Source organism: Anabrus simplex, chromosome 3 (genome assembly GCF_040414725.1).
Source record: "Anabrus simplex isolate iqAnaSimp1 chromosome 3, ASM4041472v1, whole genome shotgun sequence".
Lineage (NCBI taxonomy): Eukaryota > Metazoa > Arthropoda > Insecta > Orthoptera > Tettigoniidae > Anabrus > Anabrus simplex.
In genome coordinates, this window is record NC_090267.1 from 524,009,531 (window position 1) to 524,021,962 (window position 12,432).

Consider the following 12,432-nt stretch of genomic DNA (forward strand, 5'->3'; position numbering starts at 1 on the left):
AAAGGTGGTTCTCAAGGTGTTAATTTCCTCTTGTAGAGCTGACACTTCACAAATCCTCCTGGCCCTGGTAGTCAGAGTTGTAAGGCTACCATGTTTCTGGGCAGGGTGATGGTGAGAATCTGCATGGAGATATATATTGGTGTGTGTAGGCATACGATAAACGCTGTGTCCTAAAGATCTATCCTCTTCCTTGGTGACGAGAACATCTAAAAATGGTATTATTGATAGAAAGGATACAGCAGACTCTTAAGGAGTTGGATTTAATCTTGAGGGAGTTGCTTCAGCTGCATCATCGCCTCTCAAACTTCGTAAATGAGGAATTATGGAAGGTCTTTGATCGTATTACTGCAGTGCAAGCCAACAGCATACTAGATCAGGCAAGGGGCAGGCATATTTCCGAATATGCAAGTTTATGTCAGATGCAAAAACCACATGCCATTAGACCTGATGCCAACAAAGTTGTAGTAAATTTGTCCAGTATGCCTTTGAATCAAACCCAACAGGCAGTTCTCGCTAAAGGTCTCAACTTTGCTGTAGCGCCTTGAAGTATTCCAATTGAAGAACTTATTACATCTATAGAATCCTCAGTACATAACCACACACCTGAAGAGGCTGAGGAAGTTAGACAAGAATGTTCCAGAGTTCTCAAGACCGCTAATCCACCTAAGTCCAACTTAAAACAAGGTGAAATCCAGGCGCTAAATGATCTAAGGGGCAATTCTGATATAATTGTTCTCCCCGCTGACAAGGGTAACGCGACAGTGGTGATGGACAAGGATGATTATGACAACAAGATCTTGTCTTTGTTAGGAGATCCTATATACAGGATTAACAGTCATGATCCCACAACTCTCTACTCAAATGCAACTCTCAAATTGGTCAAGCAATCTTCTATTCCAGAAGATACAGTGAAGAGTCTCCTTCCAGGGGATGCTATTCCTCCGAGACTGTATGGGTTTCCCAAAATACATAAGGAAGGTGTTCCTCTTAGGCCTATTGTTAGTACGATTGGTTCCCTGACATATGCCCATTCTAAATATTTAGGTAGTCTACTTCAACCACACCTGGGTAACACCCCTTCCTATATTAAGGATTCCACACATTTCATTGAGAAGTTAAACTCTATATCACTTCAGCCAGGCGATATCTTGGTGAGTCTCGATGTGGTGTGTCTGTTTACGAAAGTATCTGTTGATGGTGTTATGTCTCTCATTAATGATATTTTTACTAAAGAGATCACAAGGCTTTTCTACCACTGCATGACCTCCTCCTACTTTCTGTGGAATGGGAAATATTATGAACAGACAGATGGAGTGACCATGGGAAGTCCTCTCACTCCTCTTGTGGCTAATTTCTTCATGGAAAACTTTGAAGAGAAAGCTTTGGCGTCGGCACCTTGCAAACCGAAGATCTGGTGGTGATATGTGGATGATACGTTCGTCGTATGGAAGGAAGGTGAAGCCAATCTTAGTCACTTTCTGGATCACCTTAATCGCCAGCACCCTTCCATTTGTTTCACCATGGAAATGGAATCTGATGGCAAAATACCATTTTTAGATGTTCTCGTCACCAAGAAAGAGGATAGATCTTTAGGACACAGCGTTTATCGTATGCCTACACACACCAATATATATCTCCATGCAGATTCTCACCATCACCCTGCCCAGAAACATGGTATCCTTACAACTCTGACTACCAGGGCCAGGAGGATTTGTGAAGTGTCAGCTCTACAAGAGGAAATTAACACCTTGAGAACCACCTTTGAGAGCAACAGTTACAGCAGGGCTTTGATCTCAACAGTTCTGAAATCGACACGTAATTGGACGTCTGTTAAGGAAAAAAGACGTAAAAGGAACTGCTTACCTACCTTACATACACAACACGATGGATCGTATTGCTAAAATCTTATGTAGGTACCATGTACAAACTGTTTTTGGAACATCAATTAAGATTAGGCAACTCCGGCGACCAACTAAGGATAGTTTGCCTAAATTGCAACAACCTGGTATCTACAGAGTTCCCTGTAGTTGTGGCAAGGTTTATATTGGGCAGACTTTGAGAACGGTATGTACTCGCATCAAAGAACATACCAGATGTATCAGACTCAACCAACCAACCTGATAAACCAGCTGTTGCCGATCATGCCTTAACACCTGGTCATGATATCTTGTTCCAAGAAGTGGATGTTCTTGCCCATATAAAGCAATATCACCCAAGAATTATCAGGGAGGCGGTTGAAATACGTAAACACCCAGACAATTTCAAACGCGATACAGGCTACAACCTCAGTGAATCATGGCTGTCTATTATCAGAACCATTAGAGAGTAATGCTTTACTGTTGCCAGTCGTCTCTATCTGGGGCTAAAATGGCGTCCCGTTTATATCTTAGGGCACTATTTCTAGATCCTTGTTGCTTTCTCCTTGCAACCAGTTATGCGTCATTTCATTTCTCTCTGGTCTCCTGATGAAGAAAGGCAAGGTTCCTTTCGAAACGCGTCAAGTGTGTTTTATAAGTAACTAGCTGATGTACCCGTGCTACGCTACGGGATTCTCAGAAAGACTGACTTTGTGCTCTTCCTAACTGAAGTCAAATAGGTTATTACAGAAACGTCAGTAGGAATGTAGCGATTAAAAGCAACGTTATCATATAAAATACTCGATCAAATGAAATCTGCATATTTTCTCACTTTTAACGATCTAACAGTACAAAGTTCCAGAGCTGGAATGACCAGGCCACAGACAGCCGTGAACACTCCTCTGCCATTATTCCGTTAAATATGCACACTTCTCATTCCAATCAGTGCCTCAGAATAGGGACTGAACAGCTCGAATGCTATGATGAACCAGTGTGTTACGTACCAGTAGTATCAGAAAATTTATGAAACACAGGAATGGCATGCTAAAGAAGAAAGTTACCTAACTCCCCAGCTACTTCCCACCAATATTTAAGCAGACTGTTACACTCGGTAGGACCAGGCGAGTTGGCCATGTGGTTAGGGGTGCGTAGCTGTGAGCTTGCATCCAGGAGATAGTGGATTCGAACCCCACTGTCAGCAGTCCTGAAGATGTTATTCCGTGTGGTTTTCCATTTTCACACCAGGCAAATGCTTGGGCTATACCTTAATTAAGGCCAACGCCGCTTCCTTCACACTCACAGCCTTTCCTAACCCATTGTCGCCATGAGACCTAACTGTGTCGGTGCAACGCAAGGCAAATTTAAAAAAAACTCAGTACGCAGCAGTAATCCTATCTATCGGGGATGAGTGGCAACATTAGATAAAGCATATCACAACAGACAAAGGTCAATGTAATGTTATTGTTGAATAATGTTTAGAGCTTTCTAAGTTGTAGGCCTTCACATTTAGTTTCCTTTAGACTCGGTGATCTAGGGCATCTTATAAAATTATTTATAGCGTAGATTGTACTTCCTTATTCTCTGACTTTACCTATTTTCATAAAATCCCGTTTACTGTACCCATTTTCTCATGACTCGGCGCTGATAAGGACTTAGTAACAAAAATCGGAATTCATGAATATCTCTGATCACAGCCGGTATGGTATGATAATGTATAAGGTATGAATAATCGGAAATATAATTCTATGTAATGTTAGTTATGTAGTATTTATCGATACGACCGCTAATAAAATAATTATTTGGGCATGAAATTTTAGGCCTTCCCCTAAACTACCATTTCATTCAGCATGAATAAAATTATTTATGGCCTAGATTATTGCGACTTATTCCCAACTTTGCATACCGATTTTCATTAAGATAGGACCATTAATAACATAAATATTAGAGAATTAAATTTTACGCCTTCCCCTAAACTACCATTTCAGTCAGCGTGAATAAAATCATTTATCATCCAGGTTGTAGCGACTTATTCCCCGACTTTGTATACCAATTTTCATTAAATTCTCTTCAGCCGTTTTCTCGTGATGCGTGTACATACATACATACAGACAGAAATTACGGAAAAGTAAAAAGTGCATTTCCTGGTTACTGTGGGCACGACCGATACAGAAATACCATCCTTTTTAAAATTATGAGCAATGTACAGATAAAACTCTTATTTTATATATATAGATAGATTACACGGCATAAGCCCAAAAATATACGTCATGAATATATATGAAACTTACCATCTAAACAAATTGAGATTTATGCATAATAACGTCTAGGTGATACTTAACCTCCACAAATTTCATTGTTATAAACCTGATGTATGCGATTTTATAAAAATTTTAACGGAGCGATCAGCGTTTACACGGAACGGACTTTTGACTTTACATACCTTAACATTTTTTCTAAATTCTGCGAATTGTGGCAACTTTTGATAATGTCAAGATATTGTTTACAAGAAGGACAAAGGTACATTTTGAGAAAAAAACAAATGTGTAAGTTGCTTAATGTCTGCGTAATATAGTTAAAGGCGATGGCCGCATGTTTACTTGACAGCATCGTGGGATTACACACGCAAATCAGCGCTATGGCTACATGGCATGAGGGGCTAATAAATCTTAAATTCCGCATCAAATACGATCACTGATGGCCGGTTTCTGGTACACCACAGTTACCTGTGAGTTACCTAAATGCGCTTGTAACTTCAACTGCGCTATTAACTTTAATGAGTTATTATTTATAAATTTCATTTTCCGTATTGACAGATTCAAAGTATAGATAAGAAAAGTGTTTTTCCACCAAACAATACACAATTTATTTTAAATAGATTAAACTAGTACCGGTTTCGGCTCTTTAACGGCCATCATCAGCTAGTACATGATTTGTTTCCAGCCATTAGACAATTCACAAGTTGTTATTGTATTAGACATCCGGATGTCTAATGGGGGATGGAAATGTATACAGTAGCATGTAATTAAAATATCAGTAGTCAAGGTAAAAAGTTACAATAAGTTAGAACATGAGTATGTAGGACATATTAAAACATATGGGTCATAATATAAAACACTTCAAAAGTTTTAACACATTAAAATTTGGTAAGTATAGGTAGACACTTGTTAAAAATTTTTAGTTCATGTTACATAGGTTCCATTCTTCTATCTTCTGTGTAGTTCCTTTGCTTTTATGTTATGTTGATTTTAGCTGTGTATGGTAATCTTCGAGAAAGTTCTGAAGCTGGTATGCGTCATGTTGATATGGACCTTTGTCATGAACAAACCAGCGAATCACAAGCCCGACCCCGCCCCTACTTCCCCAACGGCCACTCCTTCTTCCCCTCCACCTACATCCCCCTCCACAGCTAATATGAGCCCCAGACGCACTCGCAGTAGAACACAACAAGCCTTCAAACACATCGGCACAAGACTTCCACAACAACTAAAGTAAGCACTCTTTCCATACACACACCACCGGTATACTTATATTACCTTATCTTTACAGACTACAACCACAAACGTAGACGAGAGAGGTGTTGCCACCAACTACTTCTAACTCAAGACCTGCTGTTTACTATATTAAAACTTACCAGAGTACATCACAAGTTGGAATATATAACACAATATAAAAAATTTCTTCATGACAAAGGTCCATATCAACATGACGCATACCAGCTTCAGAACTTTCTCGAAGATTACCATACACAGCTAAAATCAACATAACATAAAAGCAAAGGAACTACACAGAAGATAGAAGAATGGAACCTATGTAACATGAACTACAAATTTTTAACAAGTGTCTACCTACACTTACCAAATTTTAATGTGTTAAAACTTTTTAAGTGTTTTATATTATGACCCATATGTTTTAATATGTCCTACATATTCATGTTCTAACTTATTGTAACTTTTTACCTTGACTACTGATATTTTAATTACATGCTACTGTATACATTTCCATCCCCCATTAGACATCCGAATGTCTAATACAATAACAACTTGTGAATTGTCTAATGGCTGGAAACAAATCATGTACTAGCTGATGATGGCCGTAAAGAGCCGAAACCGGTACTAGTTTAATCTATTTAAAATAAATTGTGTATTGATTGGTGGAAAAACACTTCTTATCTATACCTTAATGAGTTTCCGGAAACTTGAATCCAGATATATAAGCCCTGGTAATAAACAGTGCAGTTATCGTCATGTTTAGTATCTGCCATCCTTCAATAGATGTCTCTATGCTAATGATTTTAGGGTTATTTTGGTTATATCTAGTTACTTTTACTAGCAGAAGTTTTCTACAATGAAAATTGGTTAGCAAATATGTAGACAGTCATCTCAATCAATCTGATTAGCATGTAATAATCTCTCATTATATGAATATAGAGTATGTACGATCAAATAATGCAAACATTATATATATTTCCCGTTCATTCTTATTCACAGTACGCAGTCATCGTCTAAATTTCACCTCGATCATTATCGTCAGTAAAATTATAAAAATACACAGCAATTTCCAAACAGATCACTTTTCACTGATCCAGAACACAACAAACGTAAATGGAAAAAAAATCCATAAATGAAAACGTGCAGCACACTTTGGAACCTATCATTCCGGCACTGAAGTTCTGTGCTGATGGTGCGATATTCATTTGTTCCCGCTGTGAACAGACATTACATACTGCAACGATATGTCATACGGCAAGGTAAATAGGCCGTGCCAAGCGATCAGGTTCAGTACGACATAAAAGTAACGCTGAGAACGATGATACAGAGATAAACAGGTATTGCAAACAAATCGAAAACTCCTACTTAAAACATGCATATGCCGTTTTTCTCTTCAAGGATGCTGGATATGTACGGCAAGATTGCGGTTTCTTCAGTTTTTCTTCCGTATCTTGACGCCGAGTCTTACACACGAAATGTTGCTTATTCCTGTTCATATCTCCCTGGGAACTTGCTCATTTATCGTTCTCCTTTGACATGTAATTTCACCTGATCAGATGCAAACCCTTCAAGAATTCCATTTTTTCCAGGCTTTCATGGCACAACTTGGACAACACGAAAGCATTACAATCTGCGATCTCCAACAACCAAAAGAAAATAGCCATATCACTCAATTTTTCATTAGTACTCTAGTTCCCTAATGTACTCGTCGAACTGAGAATTTGTAGTTCATAATAACTGCAACGGACTAGTAATTTGAGATCTTTTACTTACACTGAGCACGCAACATGCACTGACAAAAATACTCTCGTAACTGCTGACGTGAAGTCCACTTGAGAATGTCAATCGACCCTAGTGAGGTAATCCCGACCTAGGGTGTGAAGTGTGTTGACACAGATAAGAAGATGACAACCTACAGCTCCCTGCAAGATTTTTAATTAAGTCCAGATGTTTTATGTTTACTGGGAGTCTATGAGACCTCACGTCACCGGTGTATACGGAAAGCAATTTTGGAGGAAAAAAATCAAAAAGTTTTTTTGGTTGTTATTTTATTTTTTTATTTTTTTTGCTAGGGGCATTACGTCGCACCGACACAGATAGGTCTTATGGCGACGATGGGATAGGGAAGGCCTAGGAGTTGGAAGGAAGCGGCCGTGGTTTTGGTTGTTATTAAACTTTGGAATTTCCTCTTTAATATGACATATAAATATTGAACAAATAATGTATAGAAGTATTTTAAATAATTTTTTAAAAATTTATTGTCTTATGCACGGCAAGTATTCTGCCATGGCATGGCGGATGACTTATTGTCAACATTTTGACGTTTCATTATTTTTGTGCACATCGTGCTGATCTAGGAATTATTTCTGTGTTTGAAAGTAATGTTGTCTTAGATTGTCTGTTGGTCATATTGTAACAGCTTACATTATTGATAGTCCTTTGTTTGCTGTTTAGCAACAGGTTGGGCCACGTTTTTTCGCAAGATCTTTCTGCGAGTTTATGTAAAGTTTGTGGAAGTTATGCCTCGATTTTCGAACAAAGTGTTCAGGAACGTGTGGCAAAAGATGAAATGTCCTTCTTCAACTCTGCCAAAAACCATTGTTTAGAACCTTCACGATGTGAAGCAGGGCCAAATACACCTAACCTAATAAACGCGAGTGAAAATATTTCTGAAACCCCGTCTGATAAGACGGATGCTGGGACTGAGCGCTCATCTAATAGAAAACTGAATGGTGTCGAACAGAAATACGATAACTTTCGTACTGGACGTCAAATTAACGAAGTGATAGATATATCAATTTTATTTGATATATTAAAACATAAATTATGTTGCAGTGAGTGTGGTAAGTATGGAATTTCCTTGAAAACAAAGAGACGTATTGGCCTTGCTACTGAATTAGAACTTTTCTGTGCTTGTTGTTAATACAGTGTCAAGTTTTTCAATTCCTCAGCTATAAATAGTTTACAACAAGACAAGAGCCTTTACACTATAAATATTAGATTAGTTTATGGCACTCGGTCATTAGGGAAGGGCAGAGCAGCAGGTGGGTTCCCGAACAGTAAATGCTATGTATTCTATAGACATGGAGAGACTAATATCATCTGAAAATGCTACCAAGTACATCATGAACTGTGGAAGAAACAGGAGAGCAACCAAGAAGAAGCTTCTTGATGAATTGCAAGAGGATGCTGATAATCTCAGCTATGCACCAGGCATGCATTGATGTTGAAACTTTGGAAGCGATTTCCCACAAAGTTACTTTTTTCCTGCAAAAGGAACATTATCTCAAAAACTATTACAGATATCACTATGAAATTTTAAGTACTCCTTTGTAAGAGTATACCATATATTCTGAAGCAATATAAACAAACATATTGCAAAATTTCTGAGGTGGATTGGAAAAAAATCATGAGAATATTAGCAAAAAATTTTGCATTATTAAAAAAATTCTTTTTCCAAAAAATTATCTTTATTTTAATGATCTTAGCATCAGTATACAGAAAATATACCTGTTTATAATGTATAAAAATTTCAAGAGTCTGTGTCAAACAGTTTCTGAGAAAATGTTCCTTAAAGGTGACGTAAATTAACATTGTGAAGATAGGGCTTTCCGTATACCCTTAAATTACCTTCTTACAGAAACATCAACAATGAGAAACCGGACTGATCCAAGGATGACGACCTTTGGCTTGAAAAGGCTAACGAAAATTGGGCTATGGAATGTGAGGACTCTGCGGGAAAGTGGAAGGCTACGACAGGCAGTGGCATGTATGAGGAGTTATGGCCTGAACATCCTAGGTTTGAGTGAAGATGGAATGAGTTTGGGGAATTGGCAACCCATGATGGAGCTACATTTGTATACTCTGGAAGACCCGAGGGCGACGAAGCGAGTTATGGAGGTGTGGGTATATTAATGGATAAGGAGGCCAAGAGAAGCCTTATGGAGTGGTACCCAGTGACGGAAAGGATAATAGTGACACGTTTTAAGACCAATATTAGAAACATTGTGTGTTGATAGTATGCTATGCACCTACTGAGTCGGCAGAGGAGGAAGACAGACAGGCGTTCTATGGACATCTTAATAGAATGATTAAGAAACAGAAAAGGAAGAGTTGGAGGAGATTTGAATGCAAAAGTGGGACAGGACAACAAAGGACTTGAACATATTCTGGGAAGGCATGGTTTAGGGGAACGAAATGAGAATGGACAGCCGTTTGTGGAATTCTGTGCAAGCCACGATTTGGTTATTGGTGGTACTATATTTCCACATAGACTGCCATAAGGTTACATGGGTATCACCGGATCATAGGACAGAAAACCAGATAGATCATGTGGCTATTGGACAAAGGTGGAGGAGTTCATTGTTGGATGTGAGGAATAAGAGAGGTGCAGACATTGGTAGTGATCGTTTTGTTGTGGCTACCTTTAGAATGAATATACAGGCACAAAAGAGAAGGATAGAGCAAATAAGGAAGCGATATGATGTTGGAAAGCTAAGGGAAGACAGAAATGTGAAAGAAGCCTTCAGGATAGAACTAAAGAATCGATTCCAAGCACTCACTGAGGTGGAGGATGAAACTATTGAGGAAAAATGTGTGAAGACTAGATCTGTATTTACTGAAGTAAGTGAAAATATCCTGGGTTTTAAGGACAGGAGGAAAAAAGACTGGATGGCTGACCAGACATGGGAAATTATCAAAGGAAAGAGATAAAGGAAGTAATGAATGCATGTAAGACACGAGCAAGGAAGGCAGAATTGCAATCCAAATATGCTGCGAAGGATAAGGAAGTAAAGAGAAGTGTGAGGAGAGATCAAAGGAAATGGATAGATGACCTATCTCAACAAGCAGAGGAGGCAGCCAGAAAGGGAAATCTTAGAGAACTCTATACCATCACCAGAGTTCTGGCAAGGAAGCAGATGCAGAAAAACCGTCCAGTCAGAAACAAAGATGGTGTCCTCCTAACAAACTCCGAGGATCAACTGAAGCGAAGGCAGGAACATTTCTCTGCGGTGTTAAACCACTCCTTGGATGAGCAAGTAGATGCCGCAGAAGGCAAAGAAGATGAGGAAGAAACCCAGCCTGACCCAAGGATTAAAGTCTGCATTCCAACAGTGGAGGAAATCAAGCGGGCATCGAGAGAGTTACATATTGGTAAGGCAGCAGGTGTTGACAATATTCCAGCAGAAGTCATGAAGGTTGATATGGATACCACTGCCAATATGTTGCAGCCACTATTTGAGAAGATATGGCTTAATGGAGAAATGCCGATAGATTGGAAATGTGGGTTGCTGGTGAAGTTGCCAAAGAAGGGCGATATGTCAAACTGTAACAACCGGAGGGGCATTACGCTTCTTTCAATCCCTAGCAAAGTCTTCACCAGGGTTCTGTTGAACAGAATTAAGGAGTATATCAACTATGACGGGAACAGGCAGGCTTTCGATCGAATCGCTCGTCTGTAGACCAAATAAACACCTTGAGGATAATTCTGGAGCAGTGTGCTGAATGGTCATCTCGCCTCTATGCAGTATTCATCGATTTCGAAAAAGCTTTTGATTCAATCAACAGAGAAGCTATGTGGAAGGAAGTGAAGCGGTTTGGAGTGCCATCACAAATTACCAACCTCATTCAGGAAACATACCGTGATTATACATGCAGAGTAATACATGAGGGCCGTGTATCTGAGCCTATATCTGTACGTTCAGGAGTACGTCAAGGTTGTATCCTTACATAAAATCAGTTTCATGGTCCGTATCGCACTTCAATAGATTCACAATTAAGTATTTGTTATTTTCTACCTAGTCAATGATTGATGCAGTAATGCAGAATGTAACGCGAAATGTGAAACGCGGTATCCAGTGGGGATTGGCTAATAGGTTAGAAGACCTATACTTTGCTGACGATGTGTGTCTCCTGTCTGAGGCACATGGTGAAATGCAATCAAAGATTGAAGACTTGGTAAAAGAAGGAAAAAAGGTGGGACTAACGATTAACTCAAAGAAGACCAAGGCCCTAAGGATGAACACCAACAATCTAGACCCATTTGTCTTCAGTGATGAACCTATAGAGGATGTGGATAGTTTCATCTACTTGGGCAGTGTAGTTACCAAAGATGGAGGAGCAGTACAGGATGTTTCTCAACGTATACAAAAAGCAAATGGTGCCTTCTATCCGGTATGGAAGAACAACAAAATATCTATCAGGACCAAACTTCGCATTTTCCGAAGTAATGTCAAGGCTGTTCTACTGTATGGGTCCGAGACCTGGAAGGTGACTAAAGTGATTACCTCCAAGTTGCAGACCTTTCGTCAACCGATGTTTAAGGAAGATTTTAAACATCTACTGGCCGGAAGTAATCTCCAATCATGAACTATGGAGGAGGACGGGTGAAACCGAGATGGCCATACAGATAAAGCGGTGGAAATGGAAATGGATAGGGCATACGCTGAGGGAAGGGAATGAAGCCATTGAGAGAGAGGCACTGGATTGGAACCCGCAGGCTAAAAGGAGGAGAGGAAGGCCGAGATCTGTACACATGGAGGCACTTGGAGAGAGGTGAAGAGGTTGGCTGGCAACAGGATCAGATGGAGATGCTTTGTTGATGCCCTATGTTCCACAAGGAACAACAGGAAAGTCAAGTAAGTCAAGTGACTAAAAGCCAGTGACCAAAATAATGTCGACTCCAGCACACCCAAGCACGTTAAAACTACAATGAATGACTGTAAATATATTATAACTAGTTCATTATCACGTATTAATGTTTACGAAACTAATGAGACCTTGTACGAGTGGCGCCTCATAGCGGTATATGTTGGAATCAGTTCTAACATAGAGGTAACTAAAGCACTAGCTGCAGTTACCAGTCACGCAGATAAATGTGAAGAAGCCGATAACTGGCATTTCGGAAAGTTGTTTTAAACAAATCACCATGTTAAGTCACTGATAACTACGCATCAACAGATAACTGTCATTCCAGAAATCGGCCATGAATGTTAAAATGTATAATATCACAGTAAGTAATAATAAAGAAGCGGTGTGATGGCACAGCGGTCAAGCTGCTTGGAACCATCAAGATGGACTGGCTTCGA

General features: G+C 39.4%; 1 protein-coding gene across 1 annotated transcript in view; it reads right to left on the minus strand.

Annotated features, from left to right (window-relative positions):
* The window catches only part of Non3 (Ribosome production factor 2-like protein Non3), a 182,257-nt gene that overhangs the window by 112,336 nt on the left and 57,489 nt on the right, over nucleotides 1–12,432 (minus strand). The gene's annotated exons all lie outside the window — the stretch shown is intronic.